Here is a 19,774-nt window from a genome sequence, read left to right as displayed (position 1 = left end):
AAAAAAAAAAAAAAAAAAAAAAAAAAAAAAAAAAAAAAAAAGAAGAGCCGTATCACACTTTCAGATGGACATGGAAACGACGGATGTTGGAAACACATAAAATGGCCCCCAAAATGACTCTTGCACGAAGGCTGCCTGTGAAGAGTAGAACGCTGTTTTCTGATATGTGAGAAGACGTAAGCAACATTTACAGTTCACCATTTTTTATATCATAATGATTCTAAATGTGTCACAAAATTAAAAAACTTACAAAGAGAAGCAGACAGCTGATTATGTCCTCTACAACCCCTACACAGCTCAAGTAGTCCCCAGAACGTTCTTAAAAATCTCTTTGAAAAGACAGGGAACACCTAGTTTTAGGAAACGAATGGGTCTTCTAGTACAAGTATTCAAAAAACGGGGGAAGAACATATTAGTTTGCAAACATGGTCATCTTGGAGGATTCTGGGTCCTTTGATTTTTTTCTTCTTCTCCTTTTTTTTAAACAACACACAAGTATTTGATAATCAGAGATGCAAACAATACAGCTTTATACATGTGAAGCTCACCCAAGGACATGATAAAGTGGTAGTCCTCACCCTTGGCCGCACCCTGGAAACATCTGGGGAGCTTTAAAAGAAAAACATCCCACGCCTGGTCCCACCCTCGGTGATTCTAATGAACTGGTCCGGGGTGGGGCCCAGGCCTTGCGATGTCTTAAAACTCCCCACATGACTCTAATATGCCAGTGAGGAGGAGAAGCACGGAAGCAAAATATTTCCAATCTTTTTGGTAGAATGTGTTACTAAGTGTCTTTTAGTAAACAAAAAGGTCCAACAGCCAAAGAAGCAGGATTCTTGGGGCACCTGGGTGGCTCAGATGGTTAAGCATTTGCCTTAAGCTCAGGTCATGGTCTCAGGGTCCTGGGCTCGAGCCCTGCCTCGGGCTTCCTGCTCAGCGGGGAGCCTGTGCCTCCCTCTCCCTCTACTGTTCCCCCTGCTTGTGCTCTCTCTGACTAATGAATAAATAAAATCTTCAAAAAAATAGATTTCTGAACCTGTAAATGCCAATGAGGACCATGACTTGTATGGGAAGAAGCCACAGTGCAAGGTGGACGCCTGCATGAGTCTGTGTCTGTCTGTCTGCTCAGCATTCCTTCTCTCGAGCAGCTGTGCCACTAGCAAGCCCTGTCCACTCCACCTCCCAACTGCCCCTCATTCTCCCTCTCCTTGCCCCACCTTGGTCCTGTTCTCCATGGTCTCCCCTTGGGATGACGGCAGCAGCCACCGCCCCTACAATTCATTAGCCACAGAAGTGAGCTAGTGGAGGTCCTTGGGGGCACACAGAGTTTGAAAAGCTTCTGCTTCCAACTGAGGCTGCCCACAGTGTCCCTCGGTGCCACACCAGGGCTGTGGACGGGGCCTGCCTTCAAAGGAGGGCAGCATCAGGGACAGCAGGGCTGTGGCAGAACAAACCTGGGTCCTCCATGCTTCTGTGGAACTGCCAAGTCACGGGACCAGAAGGCCGCCTGAAGAACCCCTGGACTTGGGAGTTGGGGAGCCCACCTGTTCCCTGACAGCTTCCGCTAGCACCAATGCGGTTTTCGGTTATTTGTAGCCAAAAGCGTGCGCGCTCTACACTTTCTGTGGAAGTACCCTATCTATTGGTCTTACCATTTCACCGGGGAAAATCACCTTATTTCTTTTTCTCGCTGGCTCTAAAACAGCAGGGACATTTGCTGTCCTGTTCACCGCTCTGTCCCCAGTACCTAAAACGCTGCCTGCCAAAAAGCAGGGACTTGGTATTTGCGGAAACAATGCCTGCGCTCAGTGCTTGCAGCAGCTCCACAAGGTAGGTGTTCCAAATACCCAACTCCTCCCCTCGTCCCCCCCTCGTCACCTGCACTTCCACCAGCCTTCCAGCTCCTCCGCAGAGCCGAGCTGTTCCCAGTGCGAACTGCGCGGATGCTGTTCCCTCTACCAGGAACGCTCTCTCCCATTCCATTAAGGTCTTCCCATGACCTTCGGCCTCCCGTCAAGTGTCAGTCCTTACCACAGGCATCTCCTGACCCCGCCAAACACATCAGGCCTCCCTTGGATTTGCCCTTATGGTCCGGGCATTTAGCACAGGTGCAATGACACAGCTGTTTCTGTAATTACTTACTCAGATTCTGGTTTCCTCCCCTGAACTGAGTTTGAGAAAGGCGGGGACCCCTTTGTATTTCCTAGAGGGCCTGGCACACAGAAGGTGCTTAATAAAGACCACACCTGACTATCGTGGCTAGGACACTTAGTGCTCACTGAATACCTTTCCAGCCCCCATGCTGAGAGGCAGGCCCCCGCAACAAGCTCTGGGTGTGGGTGGAAATGAGCTGTGTCACTCTGGGCCTTGGCGTCTAAGTGCTGTGTGACTCTCTCGTTCCCCGTCCTGCTGTGGTGACCCTGGGAGCTACGTGATCTAGTCGTGAGGCTTCGAGATAGGAGCCCCCATCGATCTGTGTCTCTGAGGTACAGTATAAAGCACCCCCCCACCGGACCTGCCCGGTGTCACGAGTAAGGGAAGGACATCTGTTGGGTCCAATTTCTAGGACTTCGGGGTCAACCCGTTGCTGCAGCAGAACTTTGCCTATCACTAGCATTCCTGTGAATGAAGGCAGGCAGCTCGATGCAGAGGCAATTGTGACCACAGATGAGAGGTGAGGAGCAAGGCGGTGTGGCCTCTGGCCGCCAGAAAGGAACCTCAGGGAAGGGAAGAGAGAAGGGGATGGAACAACTTGTCCCTGGGGAATCGCCACTTTTAATTCCTGACGTGAGGGATGAAAGGACCCAGAGCCCCTCGCTCCCTCCCGACAGAGCCTGCCTGGGGACCCTCATCAAACACGGCTCCTTAGGGATCACGGCCAAGTCTCAGCCCCTGGGGACCGGAGGAGGCCGCTCACAAGCCAGCAACAGCCTGGAAAACCCGATTAGCTAGAGGAAGCTGAAGCAGCAAGGCTGCAAGAAAGGGCCTGGGCTAATTCGGGCTGACAACCTTCCCGCGGAATCACCCACTGGGGCTCTGCCCTCCCGGTTCCATCCCAGAGAATAAATCACACTGTCAGGTCTAATTTGGGATTCGCCTGATGGGCTGAGCAGAGCATCCATGCGTTCTGGCCACAGAGGTCAAGGGCAGCCCACATGCTAGCGGCCAGTACTGAAAGGCCCCGGGACTACTGAGTTGGAAAAGGAAGGGGAAGCCAACAGTCGTGAGTTTCGGACACACACCAGAGCTGCTCTGCTCTGCTCCCGTGAGATTTCCGACCCGGCCTTAGCTGTGCAAGCCCCGTTCCCAGAGCACGGCACTGCTATATCCAGCTTGGGGCCGGACACAAAGTAAACAATCATATTTGGGAATAAGCAAGTGCTTACTATCTTATAGGCTGGAGACTAAGCTGCCTGAGCCCTGACACACAGTGAGGGCTACTGCATGTAAGCCGTGACTGCCCACTGCCTTGTCTACTATGTAACTGCTTCATGCCACGCACCGCACTTCTCTATCGGAGCTCTGCAATTGCTTTTCAATTCCGTACGGTTAGGAGGCTCCCGGGTTAAGCTCCCTACCCTGGGCTTGGCAGGAGTCTGAAGCCTGTGCTCCTGGCCACCATGTCAAACCATTTTTGATTTCGCCATTTGGATTTTAAGAAGCTTGCCCTGGAACTCCAAGGCAGGCTCTGGTGTCCCCTCTGAGTTTCCGCAGCCCTGGGGCTTCCGTTTTAGGGCTCTCCTCACTCCAGGCTGTTTTCCGACAGAGCTCTCCCCGGATAGTCTCTCCTGGAAGACATCCCTGTAAGCCCAGGGCCCAGCCCCAGACCGGGAAATGGGAAATGCCCCAAGTCTGTAAAATGGATGGATGGCAACCCACATCCCAACCCCTCATTTTATAGAGGAAGGGGGGGGGATTCAGAAAGAAGAGCTGTTAAGGGGCAGTTTCACTGAAGACAGGGGACATGGATAAGGAGAAAGTGCTCTTTGATGAGTCTCTTCCTCCTCGAAGGCCCAAAGCTGCTTCTGGGAGGCCTGTCTGACCTCCAGACTGGCTAGGCAGCTCCAATGTCAGCCCACCACCCTCAGGCTTCCCCCACACAGCCCTGCCACTCACTGGATGAGGAGCCCGCGGGTGCAGGGTCGACCCCACCATAAGCGGCCTCTCCACACAGCACAGTACAGGACTGGGCACAGAGGAGGCGTGTGGTAAATGAATCGGCCAGCAGAACCCCCAAGAAAGGGAACAAGGCCAGAGCCTCACTCTAGGATGAGGAATTAAAAGCACAGGTACAACCTGGAAAGGGGGAGGCCAGGAGTCCTCTCAGCCATTGATCGGCAAGCCAGGAAGATGTGGGGTTGGTGCTGCTCACCAGGACTAGACCACAACCAGGGAGAGGGGGTTCTTGCAGCATGGATGTGGTTCACGAGAAAGCTCTGGAATGATCGAAACTTCCCCAAAGCAAAAGATGCAGCCCCGTTCCTCCCCTGGCTAGAAGGATTTCAACTGAGGTCACAGAGCCAGCAGTCTGGGATCCTGCGACCTCTTGGGAGGTAACAAAGCACAGTGCCAAGAGCCAAGGCTCTGGAGAGAGACTGCCACGGTCCCCACCCCAGCTCCTCTACTTGGTAAGTGGCTTCACCACTCTGTGCCTCAGTAAGTCATTACTGTGTGGGGAATCAGAGCAGCAACATCATAGGGTGAGTGCGGGGCGGGAAGGGGGAATAAGATCATGCACGGGAAGTGCTCAGGGCTGGAGGCAGAATTGGGACCCATTAGTGTTAATGATTATTGTTTTCTTCCCCTGTGGACCCAGACACTGCTGGCCGGCCAACCCAACTGACATGCTCAAGTCCCTTCTTCCCTGGCTTCTGCCCCAGGAGAGGCTGGAAAACTAACTGAAATTTCCCACCTTCCTGAAGCTGACACTTTTCTGGCCTGTGATATGTAAGTGGAAATCTTCTGGGGGGATGTTTGGCGGGGGTGGGGGGGAAGGCTCAAGCAGTCCATGACTGGCATGTACTGCTGGGGTTGACCTTCCCCCTCCTTGTCACAGCTGGAGCCACAGCAGCAACCTTGCGGCCTGGAGGGGAAGGCCGAGCAAATCCAAGAAGCTCCAGGCGGGACACCACTATCAGTCCCTGAATGAGCCTCCCCAGCTAAGTGCCTCCAGGTTTGTTGTGACAGTAGAGAAATCAGTCCTCATCTGTTTCAACAGCTGGGTGCTGGGCTTTCTTTTGTTGCAGCTAAAAGCACCCCTGGGGGGGCCTGGGTAGCTCAGTCATTAAGTGTCTGCCTTCAGCTCAGGTCATGATCCCAGGGTCCTGGGTTCAAGCCCCACATCAGGCTCCCTGCTCGGCGGGAAGCCTGCTTCTCCCTCTCCCCCTGCTTGTGTTCCTTCCCTTGCTGTGTCTCTCCCTGTTGAATGAAATCTTAAGAAAAAAAAAGTAAATAAAAGCACTCCTGCCTGATGCACCCACAGTAACACAAATGGCTCAGGGCATAAGTCCACACAAATAGTTTGCCAACCTCCATTTAGGTCCCTGCATGAGAACCCCGACTTAGAGGAGAAAGAGGGGGAGACGGGGGCTGAACAGTGTTTGTAAAGCCTCAGTCACCATATTCTGCTCTTCCTTTTCAGCTGCATCTAGTCCCATCTGTGCAATTATTCACTTAATATTTTCTTTAAAATACTTCATTTTCATTTAAAATTTTTTCTTTTTTTAAGTAATCTCTGCACCCAGCATGGGGCTCGACCTCACTACCCCAAGACCAAGAAACACGCAACTCCACCGACCAGCCAGCCCAGGCGCCCCAGTAAACCAATTCATTTTATTTTATTTATTTTTTTTTTAAAGATTTTATTTATTTGACAGAGAGAAATCACAAGTAGGCAGAGAGGCAGGCAGAGAGAGAGGAGGAAGCAGGCTCCCCGCGGAGCAGAGAGCCCGATGCGGGGCTCGATCCCAGGACCCTGAGATCATGACCCGAGCTGAAGGCAGAGGCTTTAACCCACTGAGCCACCCAGGCGCCCCAAACCAATTCATTTTAAACTTAAATTATATAGGGGCGCCTGGGTGGCTCAGTGGGTTAAGCCTCTGCCTTCTGCTCAGGTCATGATCTCAGGGTCCTGGGATCGAGCCCTGCATCAGGCTCTCTGCTCATCAGGGAGCCTGCTTCCCCACCCCCTCACATGCCTCTCTGCCTCCTTGTGATCTCTGTCAAATAAATAAATAAAATCTTTAAACACACACACACACACACACACACACACACACACACACACACACACAATTTAAAAAGACTACAGTACCACCAAAATGAAAAGCTGGCATCTTTTGCTGCAAAAGCAACTTAATAACTAATAATAACAAATACAATGTAAGCAAACAAAACATGTTCATCCACAAATCACTGAAAATTATCTGATGTAGCATAATTTGGGTTCACTGGACTAGCGAGAATTCTTCATTTTTGCTTTCCATCAAGGAAAAATAAAATCACAAGATCGGGCAATGCTCGGCATTTTCACAGGGCAACAGAGGGAGAGAGCTAAGGAGGGTGTCCCCCCGAGAGGGAACGCATTGTCCTGTTTGCCAGGATTCCTGAAACCCCCTTCCGAAGTGAGATAATTGATTTAGCTTTCCCACTGGCCGGTGGAAGAATTAGGTTGGGCATCTGCCGTACTGCTTCTATTCGGGGCTGCCTCAGAGAGGCCTTCCCAGATTACCTTGCCTAAAATCGCCCGTGTTCCCCCCAGGCAGCCCCCTTCCTGCTTTACCCATCGCTGTAGTTCTTCTCCCCACCCGACTTCTGTAGTTCTTCTCCCCACCCGACTTCTCCTACGTTCACTTGTCTGTCTATTGCTTTGTTCTCCAGAAGAATGTCGGTTCCCACAGGGAAAGGATTCTGTTTTGTTCCTTCCTGAAGCCCCAGTGCCTAGAAAGGACATCACAGTAGGGGTTTAAATGCGTATTTACTGTTATGGTCAGGAAACACAAGGGAAGACTGAGGAGCCATTACAGCCCAGAGGAGATGAAGGAGACAGGACAACCACACACAGTGCGCCATTCTGAGTAGGCTCCTGGGATAGAGAAGGGTCACTGGTGGAAAAGAAGAAAAATGTGACCAAACCTTGTTGCTATTAAGTTCATCGTACTGGACCAGCGCTCACCTCCTGGTTCTGGTAATCACGCCACGGTGCATAAGATGGCAGCGTGAGGGGACGCTGGGTGAAGGGTCGATATGTGGACTTCCCATATGATTTTGGTAACTTTTTTGAAATCTAAAATCCCTTCAAAATAAAAAAGGTTTTTTTTTTCTTAAGATTTTGTTTACTTATTTGGGGGGGCGGGAAGCAGACTCCCCGCTCAGCAGGGAGCCCGATGCGGGGCTCAATCCCAGGACCCTGAGATCATGACCTGAGCTAAAGGTAGATGCTTAACTGACTGAGCCACCTGGCCACCCCCAAAATAAAAAAGTTCATAAAGAATTGTGCTAAGAAGCATTATTTGATGGAAATGTGGCCCCCTGACACTGTCCCACAGGCACACTCCGGGTAAGTGGGCAGAGCCTTAGGCCAGGATGAAGGGATGTGAAGAGACCCAACAAACAGCCAAGGGAGAAGTGGCTGTCCAGATTCGCTCAGTTCCCCAAGTTTGACTCGCTGGTCCCTGCAGCTCGGCCAGCAGCACTGCCTGCATGCAGAGTCTGGAGGCCAGAAACTTCTCGTCTCCACTTTCCATACTGTTAGGGTCATTTGGTGCTTTGAGGATCAGATGATGCCCCCACTCCTGCTGCCTCCAAGCACCCTGACTGCAACCTGCCAACATAGGTCGGTATCCCCATTTACAGACGCCCCACTAGCAACTGGAATGCCACGGCTCAGTCTACGCCAAAGAAACAAGAGAGGATGTTCACTAGCAAAGACCCCGGGAACCTAATTAAAATATATTCAAAATCTTTCTACCGCGGGTATTTGCTATACATACACATTTTAATTCTGTGTAAGTACCTGTACTGTATCTTTAGCCCGAAGGGAAATGGCACATCTGCACGGGCTAGGCAGGTGAGGGTGGCGGTCAAAGGGGCCAACTCTGTACTTTGATGGGGGTGACAGCCGAGTGCATTTCCTTACACCCAAAGAACTGGACATCAAAGAGGGACTTTTATTCTGGGTAAATTTTGAAAAGTCAATGGAGTTAAAATTGAAATTAAAACTGAATTTTAAAAGAAGTGTGCTATACCAACAGATGCGATGACCAAAGATCTTGAAGCTCCGCCGTTGCTGGGCATGGCGGGAAACGTGCCCACGTGGAGCGTGGCCTCTTCCCTCCTCAGACTGCAAAGCAGGGAGTGTGCCTCTGCGGGAAGGGGGCCGTTCACGTGCGGGAGGAGGTCTGACAGGATGCCCCCCGCCCCTGACTGCTGATGTAACCACCTCCCAGGGAGGACGGCAGGCTTGCGGGTGACGTGTAGGACAGTGAAGGAGACTTCCATGTTCCCCTTGATCCTTTTTTTAAGTAATTTTTAAAAAGTAACAATAGGCCTACGTGTCCTAGCTGCAACATTTACAGAAACAAAAGAGCCACACTGTACTCACCCTCCGTGTGTTCCGGACACTAGTGCTCCCTGAGGGTCCCAGGAGAGCTGAGGCTGGTCAGAAGCTGCGCATCTGCGGAGAAGAACAACGCGAGGTCACGTCTTCCGCCAACCTGAGGCTTCCTGCTCTAGTTTCCGTCAGTCACAAACCCACTCCCTCAACGAATATTTATTGAATACCTGCTCTGGGCTAGGGACCAAAGGTACGCCAGTGACAAAGCCAAAGTCAAAGTCGCTGTCCTCAGAGAGTAGATATTCCAAAAGAGGAGGAAGACAACAAACAAATAATGTGGAGTCAGGGAGCGGTGAGTGTCTTGAGGGAAACCAAACAGGGTGAACAGAGTGATGGGCCCGTTGCTTCCCAGACTGGTCAGAGGAGGCCTGAGAAGAGGACAGACATGTCAATGCAGGAGACCATGGTTGTCTGGGCAAGAGACTTCCAGGCCACGGGGATGGCCAGTGCAAAGGACCTGAGGCAAAGTATGCGTGTGGAGCATTGTAGGAGCGGCAGGAGGCCTGTGTACCCAGCGCAGGGTGAGTGAGGGGATGAGGGCAGGAAGGTGACAGGGGAAGATGGAAGGCCACTATGAGGATATTTCCTTCAGACAACTATTAGCAGAGGAGTGGCATCTGTCCTGACTTAACTTCATATTATTAATTTATGTTTTAAAATATTCAGTATGGTTGTTCATATATGAATGGATATTTCAATGAAAACTTTATATTATTAATTTATGTTTTTGAATATTTAGTAGGATTGTTCATATTTAAATGGATATTTTATGGATGAATGAATGTCTCCAGGCTGAGCGGCCACTGTCCGTATTGTTCACCCTCACATTTCAGTTGTCAGGTAGGCTAGGTACTCACTAAGGCAGGGAGGTGAGATCTGAGGGGATAATCTAGAACCTTCCTGTAGGGAATGGCCATTAAATTAATGACTCTCACTCTGTAGGTGCCAGGCTCTGTCCTAGCAGACACGCTAGGACGTGACTCATTTCACTTTCTCAATAACTCTAAGAAATAGACATTATGATTTCATCCGTGCTATGAATGATTTCATTCATGCTATGGAGAAGGTAACTGAGGCACAGAGGGGGTAAAGAGTCCATTGGCTGAGGCTACCCAGCCAGTCAGAAGTTTATTACAGCTGGGATGAACCCAGGCAGCCTGGCTCCAGGGCTCGCTCCTGACTACTCGGCTGGGCCAATGGTCACGGTGGTCCATGAAGAGAGAGCTAACTACAGGCTAACAATGCCTCCCTGCCCCACCTCCCCAGCACCGCAATGTCTGAACGCTACCCAACACTAAGGCCGAGCTCAAATTCTAGCCAGCTCAAGGAAGCTCCCAGAAGGAAAACTAGCAAGCAGCTAGCCAACTTTCCAGAATCCAGGAATCAGGTTATCTTCAATAATCTTGCCCCTAGAGATTCCTGGAGAAGCCAAAAGGGCTTCTCAGCCTTTCCTGTGCCACAGACCCCCATTGGCAACCTGCTAAAGAAGAGTGCGGACTCCTCCTTAGAATCATCTTTTTAAGTGCACAAAATACAACACACAAGGTTATAAAGGAAACCAATTATACTCAGATATCAAAGTATCTGCAGAAAAAAACCCCTAATCTGAGATACAGTAATATTCGTGCTTCTTTATGAATGCTTTAAATTACGAGATCCTAGGGTGGGTCTAATAACTAGAGTAATTTAGAAACAGATGGGCGTAAATGATATTTTGCAATATCTGCAACAACTGTAATGTGATACTGAAATATTTTTACTTTCTTGTGGCGACAAAGTCACAGTTACTGCCGGTACAATGTGGCCTGTGCCCCTCATTGGGAAGGAAAGGAAATGCTCAATTTCAGACAGTAGAGGAAATAAAGACGTAACTTCTTCCCCTGGCCAACTTCATGGTCCTCTGAATTCCGTCCTTGGATGGAAGGGTCCAAGGACCTGGGATGAGGAATCCTGAAGCCAGACGCCAGCTAGAGTGACGATAGGGCAGCAGGTCCCCTGGGAAGGTAATAACCAGTGAGCGTGGGGACAGACTCAGATCCTTGTGAGCACCTACAGTTTGGGTCCACCCTGCATTCGTCTCCCTCTCCGAGTCAGTCCCCTGAACCTGACCTTTCCCTGTCAGCACCTGGGACTCCTATGGGAATGCCCCCCACCTCCACCATGAGCTGGCAGGGAACTGAAAGGGTGGTCATATGATCCAGGCCGGGCCAGTAAAGCCACTGAACCTCCTTGTCCCTGCTCCTGGCCTCAGAGAGAGTTCAGGGTGGCCCTGGCATTGAAGCCAAGGTGATTGGCTTCAATAAACAGTGGCCTCAGGCCATGTCCTGGGACTATAGGGAAAGAGATGGTTCGTTTCTCCTGGGGCGCTGCTTAGCTGGTTGGATAGATACGCGGAGCTGCCTCAGAGCTTTTCTGACAACAAAACCAACACAGGGGCATACAGAGCCAGGAAGAAGGAAACAGGGCCCTGACCACCTGGGAGGCTCTGGATCTAGCCACACCTGAAGTCGTTCAGTACAGACTGTCCCAGGCCTTGAGTTGCAACACTTCCTTTGATACCTAAGCAGACTGACTTGAATTTCCATTTGTTCACAAAACCAAATGACTCGATTAACACTGAAGGGCAGAGTTGAGTGCAGTTCTTGACAATTCCCATAGCTCACTACCAAGCCATTTAGGAAAGCACAAAATAAAATTAGATACAGTTACTGTACATAGAAACACCAAACAGAAAAACACATAGTCTTTAAAAGCTCAGAAACAGTCTCTTGGGTAGTTGCTTTGCCTGCTCTGATCTATGAAGCCCTGACAATCGTGGGTTTTAAGATGCTTTGCAGGGCAGGAGGGAATCAGAGGCACCCAGAACATTTCCCTTTATTGCCAGACTTTCCATTAAGAAAAAAAGTCTTGGGATGTTTGGGAGGCCCCTGCAATAAAGCTCCTGTAAAATTTTAATGGCTGCCTTTTTAAACGACAGTGGAAATTGCTTTTCTGCCACTCACATTCTCCCCCTTCCCTTCTCTAAAGTGAGGTCTATGGCTCTTAATAAGCACATCAGCAGTGACGTGTGGCGGGGAGAGCTGTCCTGTCCCTCAGTACGGGGTCCCTCATCCATGGGGAGGACACTGAGGGGTTAGGGCCAATGGCAGCAAAGGTGGGCAATGGGGCCAGCAATTCAGCCAGGATCCCAGAGCTCCCAGTGAAGTCCCTCTTCACACCACCTGGGAAAGGAGGATGGCCTTGGAAATTGCTCAGTGATCCCAGCACACCCGCCACAGCCACAGCCCGGCTGGCCCACTTGTCTGTCACACAGGCCACACTCACAGGGCCACGCATCTCGCTTCCCAGGGTTTGCCCCAAGAAATAGAATCCCAGAGGACAGCACCTGGGGGTGAGAGGGTATCTTGGCCTGACTCCCAAACTGACTGGTTCCTCCCCTCGGCCACAGTGATTGGCTCTGGGAGAGACACAGGGTCCAAGCAGGACCAATCAGTGTAGCCCCTGGAAAGTGTGTGGGAAGTACTGGGGGGAGGGCCTGGGATGGAAGGCAGGGGCTGCTGAGGGCTCTCTGCCACCTGAGAGGTGGGGGGCATCAGAGAATGAAGTCAAAGCTGAGAGAGGCAGAGCCCGGAAGTAGAGAAGGGTGTGTTCCTGACGACACTTGAGTGTTGACTCTGGTCAGGCCAGCCAGGGGACTTTCAGGTCCTAGAGCCATAAACTTCCCTTTGCAGCTCCAGTCAGTTTGTGTTGGGAAGATCCTGTCACTTACAAGACAGAAATAACTGACTGATGCAACCGGAAGGGAACCTCAGCAATCAACAGTGATTCCTTCATGTTTCAGTGACTGGGATCCTTTCTAAGCCAACAAAACAAAACTGTGTCATGTCATGTCTCTCCAGAAAACAAAACAAAAACACTGTTTCATCAATGACAAAGGCTTCTCTGAAGCCCCTGTCTGTAGGAACTCAGTGAAGAACAACCCGACCTAGTCTGAACTGCCCACTCGATGGATGAGGAAACTGAGGCTCAGAATGCTCACATGACTTGTGTGGGGCCCAGGCCTAGCTGGAGGCAGAGCCAGGCCCCTCCAGAGCCCGAGGAGGTGCGGTCCTCAGGGGGGATACTACAGAGGGAAGGGGAGGCAGCGGGTGAGGCTGCAGGCCCCCAGACCCCTATTTACTGACAGCCGCTCCCTCCGCTTTAAAAACTGGGCTTTCAGGGGAGTATCTGACAGAAGATCCGCTGCTCCACAGTAACAGGGACAACCAGTCTCATACCACGTTTCAAAGTATTTACCTGCTACTGCCCTTGGTTTTGATGCTCACTGTGATCTTGTGAAGCAGGCATTTCAGCCACTTATACCTCTCCACTCCCCTCTGCCTGGTCCTCCCGGAAGACCAAGTGAAGATGCGATTCCTAATCCAACGGGTCAGAGAGTCTGACTGCCGGCACCTGCTCTCCCAGCGGGCAGGCCTGTGAGCCCCAAAGCCTAGCGCCATGCCTACGTGCTCTTTTCTCTCCCTGCACCCAGAGATGGGCAGCTTTCTCTTGTGCTTTCTGTCTTGGAGCAGAACACACACTCTGGGCAGTGTTCCGCCAACTCCTAAGAGGGCCCGGCCACACATACCCCCCTCTCCTGACCAAACACTGATGGGGGCAGTCAGACCTTCGTCCTCCACGCAGCTCATCGTGTAAGCGGTGGATGGGGGAACCCGGCTCGCTGGGGCTTTTTGCTAGAAGCTGCCTTCTCCTTTCCAGACTTCACTAGGGCTTCACGTTGGGGCATCAGGGGCCTGTAATAAAGTGGTTCCATCTTCCTTCATTTAGAGAAGATTCCCATTATACCCATCCTCACCCCATCTTTGAAAGAGGGATTTGCAAGAGTGATAGGAAGATACCTGTTCATAGAGGTGGGCCTCTACCCACCTGCCAACAAAGCAAAGCTGCTGTGCGCAAAGACTCTGCCGTGGGAAAATCTAGGTCCTCGGCTGCTATACTGTACAGCAGCCGCTGAGATCATCTTGCAATTAATCATGCTTTCTCTGATGACCTATATTCTATTAATAACACACTAACGACTTAGTGCTAGTTCTTTCATTGATTGATTCAGTCCACAGATAATGACTGAGGCTGGTGCACTGACTTGGAGGGTCTTATGTCCTTGTTTCCTGTCTCCCCCACCCCCACCGAAAAGAAGGATCACAGTATAGGACTTCTCTGTGCCGGGGGGGGGGTCCCACGGCTGTCCCGCCTCCAGCCTCACCCAAGCGACTCCGTGGAATCATGACACAAGACAGAGGTCTGCGGAGAACTACTAAGGCAAAGCGGCATTGTGTGACCGTTTCCCACACAGCAGCCTGGCCAGAACGTCGGACTTGGACACACCCAATGTACTGAAGCCGTAGACTGAGGGGAACTCTCTGTCACTGCGGGTGGGAGCACACATAGGAAGAGACATTTTGAGAGAGCAGTTGGCAATTTCTTGTAAAGAGGAAGAGACCGTAACCTCAGTGACACACTTCACTTCCCCACTGGCTGGGGTCTGGGATTCCCTGCCGAGTTCCCAGACCCATGTGGCCTTGCAAATTCTCACTCTGGCCTGAAGCACGAGGTTTTTGCTTTGATTTGACTACATGCCAGGCACTGTGTTCAGGTAACTATCAACCCGTTTAACCCTTAGAACAGCCCTGTGAAGAGGGTCTGGTAGCATCTCCATTTTTAACCGACCAGCAAACAGAGGCCACAGAGAGGTAACTTGCCCAAGATCCTAGAGCAAGGTGACGGCACACGGGATTTGAACCCAGTGGGTGTGGCTCATATCTTCATGTTAGTGTAGGTGAAGGCTTCTCCTTCAGGGATTTGAGGACAGTGTTCTCCTCATAAAAAGGGTCAGCCTCGGGCGCCTGCGTGGCTTAGTGGGTTGAGCCTCTGCCTTCGACTCAGGTCATGATCTCAGGGTCCCGGGATCGAGTCCCACATCGGGCTCTTTGCTCAGCAGGGAGCCTGCTTCTCCCTCTCTCTCTGCCTGCCTCTCTGCCTAGTTGTGATCTCTATCAAATAAATACATAAACTCTTAAAAAAAAAAAAAGTGGTCAGCCTCATTCCCATAGACCTTTGTCCCTTCCCCCATCGGTCTTGTTCCAGCTTGGAATGTGGAGGTAACACTTGGATTTGAGAGGGTCCCTCCTGTCCCCAGAACACCAGTCTGCCAACACAGAAGTGTTGGTGCCCCGGCCCCCCAGGGAAGGTGGGTGCAGCAGCCATCTGTGGCCAGGAGGGGGCAAGAGAGCCAGAGTAGGGCTGGTGTTCACTCTGCCCTCTGCCATGCCACAGAACCACATGTCGTTGGACACATCTTTTGTATCAAAATGACAGCGCCACTTCAGACCCATACTTGCAGCCACAGGCATGCCTAACTAATATTTCACCCTGTCACAGCTGGGCTCTGGCAGCCCTGTGCCGTGCCGTGCCGTGCCACCCTCCCCAGAAGGTTCTCACAGCCACTAACACAATACGAAGGTGTCTCCGAAGGACTCTGCTCAGGGATGAACTTTGGGAATCAGATTTCCACTAAGCATGAGTGATCACAGGCATCTAGAGAGGACCTGGGTGCCTGAATTAATTCCCCGAGGACCTGAATTTGGAACAGCCTTCCTTTTCCCTGTGGGCGTCTAAGAGTGGTCAAGGAGACTGCAACTCTAAGGGCCAAGCCCGGCCCGCTGGCACCACACTGTGCTCTGCTGGCCCCAGGCTCACAGGCTGGGGAAATCCTGCATAGCTTGTGGATCCTTTTTCCTCCTGTCACCAGCCGTTTGCTGGATGTGCCAACAGTTAAGCCCCTTCCTGCACTCCATAAAAACAGCCCGTCAGTGTGGCTGACTGTTGGGTGCTTTTCCACAAAGCGCTCCCCAGATCTCAGCTAATCAGATGGAAGGTAGAACAGTGGTCACTCTACCAAAATAGGTCAGGCTTTATTTGTTAATCCTCTTATTCACCATATATTGAAAGGAAAGAATGAAAAAAACATTAGCAGCAAGACCATGTAGGGTTGTTACTCAACCTATCAGTGCCTCAGTTTGCTCACCTATAAAATGGGGGTAATAAAAAAAATGGGGGTAATAATAGGGGCGTTGTGAGCACTACGGAAATTACTCCATGAAAAATTTTTAGAGTAGAACCTATCATGTAGTGAGCATTCAATAAAGGTGAGCTGATGTTTATTATTCTTGCTGGTGACATGGTAAATTTCTTACATTGGAGGCCCATGAATAGCTTCAAAACCCCCTTCTCTGCAGATAAAGGCATTGTTCTGATTCTGGCCACGTAGGGAAGGAAGGGAGCCTGAAGGTCCAGGCCAGTGAGGAGAAGCTGGCTCCAGGGCCCAGGGTCCTGTGGGCAGAAAATGGACCTACTGGGTGCTGGCTGCCCGCCCAGCAGACATTCTCCCCTTTCTTCTCCAGGTGCTCGGTTAACACCACATCTCCTGACCTGCCCCGCAGCTAGGGGTGGCCAACAAGAGGTGGGACTTCAAGGAAAATTCCTCACCAGAGCCCTGGAGCCGGACTATGCTTTTGTGCCCGCCCACCCCCTACCCCAATTCCCACCTGGCTTCGACTCACTGGCTTGACTCCGGAGGCCATACTGGACCATGATGCCACTTTAAGGATGAAGGCCTTCTGCTGGGGACAGTGAGGCAGAAAGACAAAAGGGTCCTGTGGAGCTGCCACACCAGCCCCGGGCTGCCAACCTCTGGACACTTTGCTCACAAGAGCAACGATCTTCTATGGAATTTGTACTGGTGTTGTTTCGACTCTGCTACTGGCAGCCAAGTGTACTTTCAGACAATACTGTGGCCTTACGCAGCAGATGGCCAGTGGGAGAGCCTTCTACGCCAGAGAAATCCCTCTAGAAACTGGCCACCATGTACAGTGCTCACAGGCTTTACAGGACCCGTGATCTCTCCTCAGCACTGGGCAGAAAGCTAGACACAGAATTTCCCACAGAACAGGGTTACCACCATTTTGCCTTATGAGGAGGTGAAATAAGAACTAGGGGAGATCTACTGGGTCATTCGTTCAGCAATTATTAAGCACTACCGTACGCTGGACACTGTGCATGGTAGGGCGCTCGATACGGTAGACAAAGCAGGCACCATTCCTGTTCTTACGAGCCTTACCATCTAGAACAGGGGACAGAAAATAAACAGGATGAACAAATACTTTTCTGAGTGGAAATGGTAAGAAGTACCATTCAGGAAATGCAAGTGGGTTTTATTTATTCATTCATTCATTCATTCATTCAGGTGGATTTTAGCCCAGAGCTAAAGAGAAAGGAGAAGGAAGCCATTTGAAAAGTGGAAGTAAGAACACCCCAGGATGTCCATCAACTGAAGAACGGATAAACAAAACGTGACACATCCACACAATGGAATATTATTCAACCAGTAAAAGAATAAAGTACTGATTCATGCACGACGTGGATGAACACTGAAAAAACATCATGCTGAAAGAAGCCGGTCATAAAAGACTACGGACTGCAGGATTCCATTTACATGAAATGTCCCAAAGAGGCAAATCCATAGACCAGAAAGTAGATTAGTGGTTGCCAGGGGGTGGGAGGAGAGAGGGTAGGAGGGGGTAGTGACTGCTGATGAGTACAGGTTTTTGGGGGGGAGGGGGCAATGAGAACGTTCTGGAATTAGATACTGGCGATGATTGCACAACCTCATGAATACACCAAAACCCACTGAATTGTATACTTTAATAAGGGTGGATTTTATGGCCTGTGAATTATACCTCAATTAAAAGACACTCGAGGGGCTACCCTAATTCAATCGCTATGTCAATAATAGTTTCTCATGAAAGTAAAAAAAAAAAAAGAAAAGAAAAGAAAAGAAAGAAAAAAAGAGTATCCCAGGAGATGGAGGAGAATGTGTGAGTCTGTTCAAGGGAACCCACGGGAGGCCTGCGTGGCTAGATCGTTGTGGCCCAGCTCAGACACATGCTTGTTATTCTAAATCTGATGGGGAGCAGGAACATGACATGTCCTGATTTACATTTGTGAAAGATCCCTCTGGATCTTGCAGAGAGACTGTCGGGGTTCAGAAGAAGCAGGGAGAACAACGAGGTGGCCACTGTGTTGTGCAAGGAGAGGTGGTAGTGGCTGGGACCAGGCTGGGGGCGGAGGGATGGGAAGGAGGAGGCTGGTAAAGACGTGAATTTCAAATCAAGGACACGCAGGCCCTGCTGATGGGGTGGCTGGGAGGGTTAGACCAAAAAGGAAGACGGCGCAGGTCTCGTGAGTTTTTCCAGAGTGGTTTTCTGCCAGATTCAGACTGTGCACAGAACAAGAGCAGGTCACCTAACGTCTGTTAAATGAATTGAATAAATGAACAAAATCGCTACCTGGCTTTTTCGGTCTGGGGGCACATTTTTGTATTTTCAATAAAGATGTTAAATTCTCTCTCCCCATGTATATATACATATAGAAACATCTATGTGTCCTTACCTTACCTTACCCATTCCTGTGTCTCTCCCATCCACTGGCAGAGTGGCCACTAGACAGCATCGACTACCCATCTGCTCAAACCAGAAACCTGAGGGTTGTCCTTTTATACATATATATACACCCTGTGCGGGACAGAGCTGCTAAGTCGGTGACAAGCAGACCCCTCTACCTCTGAGGCGGGCAGAGGAGCAGATAAGCCAGGAAGAAGGGAGCTCTTACTTCTGATGAAACTGTAGGAGGGGAGAGAGGAAGAGCTGTTGCTCCAGAGACAGGAGGTGTCCCCTGTCTTGTTAGTGGGAGTGGGCCGGGGTGAGGGACACGGTCAAGAAGGGGAGCAAGCACTGTGAATAAACATGGTCTAGTCAGCGAGCCTCTATTTGCCCCTTTGAGCTTTCCCTGCCACTGCAAGTGCAGCCCAGCAGAAGACAAGTTATAACCCGAATGGGTCATTAGCCCCAACGCACTGCAGCCACACCCATTCTGAGGGCAACACCAGAACCCCGGAAGAATGCATCCTTATTCTGGAACCAGAAATTGGAAAGCGGAAGGCACGCGGCATCTCACAGAGCCACGGCCACTGCCGTCACAGGCCACAGCGCACACAGTGCCCCCCGACTGGTGCCACGCAGTGGTCTTGCCGGGGTATGCCCACCCATAGCCTTCCTTCTGGTTCCACGCTCCCCACCAACAGGGCTCATCTGGTTTAAAGAAGAGGATGTGAGAAACATGTCACGGGTGGCTCATGTGCGGCGGGCTTGGTTGTGGACGTATGGCGGGCTTGTCTGCGCTGCCTGCCCCACGAAGCTGCAGCTGGAGCGCAGCCAGGGCCCCGATGCGTCGACTTTCTAGAACTCCCCCGTGTTATTCTTATGGGTGGCAGATCTGGTCGCGCTGAACGCTTCAAACAGCTGAACTCTGCATGTTTCATTCTACGGAGACTGGAAGGAAGTCAAAGTGCTTGTCACGGTCGGTTAGAAGTGACTTCTCACGTGGCACCCACGTTCGCCTCTCCTAGTCTGACCAAGGTCCGGGTGTGGGTTCACCAACAGCAATGCCGTGGACGTTCCACCTGCCGGCCAGGGCACCCTCCCAACAGGTCCCTAAGGTGGACTGAGAATGGGGGTACGATACCACCACTCAAACACATAAAACGCATAAGCTTTTGTCACTGGATTTTCCATAAGTGGGATCATATCACTTGACTTCTCTGAATCTTGCTTTCCCTTAAACATATCACGAAAACGCCTCCAAATCAATGAGCAGGCTTTCACCCACCTTTTTAGCAGCGGATATTCCACAGTACGGATGTGCCCGGTTCTACTCTATCATTCCCCGAAAAATGGCAATTTTATTTCCAGGGTTTTATTCGTTTGCCACTGCAAACCATTCTGTAATGAACATCTTTTGGTACTGGGGCCATTTCTTTCCTGTAGGGTAGATTCTCAGGAGTGGGTGTGCTGCGCTGAAGGCTATTTATGGAATATTAGATAGTTCTCTTACGGAATGGTTCCAAGATCAAGGTGTAGAACTGTGCGTGTAGGACGTGCTTATCTTTGGATTCAGTATCTCCGGAAGAACACACCTGAAAAATGGGTGTCCTCACAGGAGGGGAACTAGGTTATAATGGATGACAGGGCGGGGGTGGGGAGAGAG

General features: G+C 50.8%; 1 protein-coding gene across 1 annotated transcript in view; it reads right to left on the bottom strand.

Annotated features, from left to right (window-relative positions):
- The window catches only part of LOC111161521 (signal induced proliferation associated 1 like 3), a 227,016-nt gene that overhangs the window by 135,674 nt on the left and 71,568 nt on the right, over positions 1 to 19,774 (bottom strand). Inside the window, exon 2 of the mRNA XM_022525245.1 lies at positions 8,603 to 8,674. The gene's annotated coding sequence lies outside the window, so the exon portion shown is untranslated. The remainder of the gene's footprint in view (positions 1 to 8,602; positions 8,675 to 19,774) is intronic.

The sequence above is a fragment of the Enhydra lutris genome, unplaced genomic scaffold (genome assembly GCF_002288905.1).
Source record: "Enhydra lutris kenyoni isolate GAN:26980312 unplaced genomic scaffold, ASM228890v2 scaffoldscaffold85, whole genome shotgun sequence".
Classification (NCBI taxonomy): Eukaryota; Metazoa; Chordata; class Mammalia; order Carnivora; family Mustelidae; genus Enhydra; species Enhydra lutris.
This window is presented reverse-complemented; position numbering and strand designations above follow the sequence as displayed.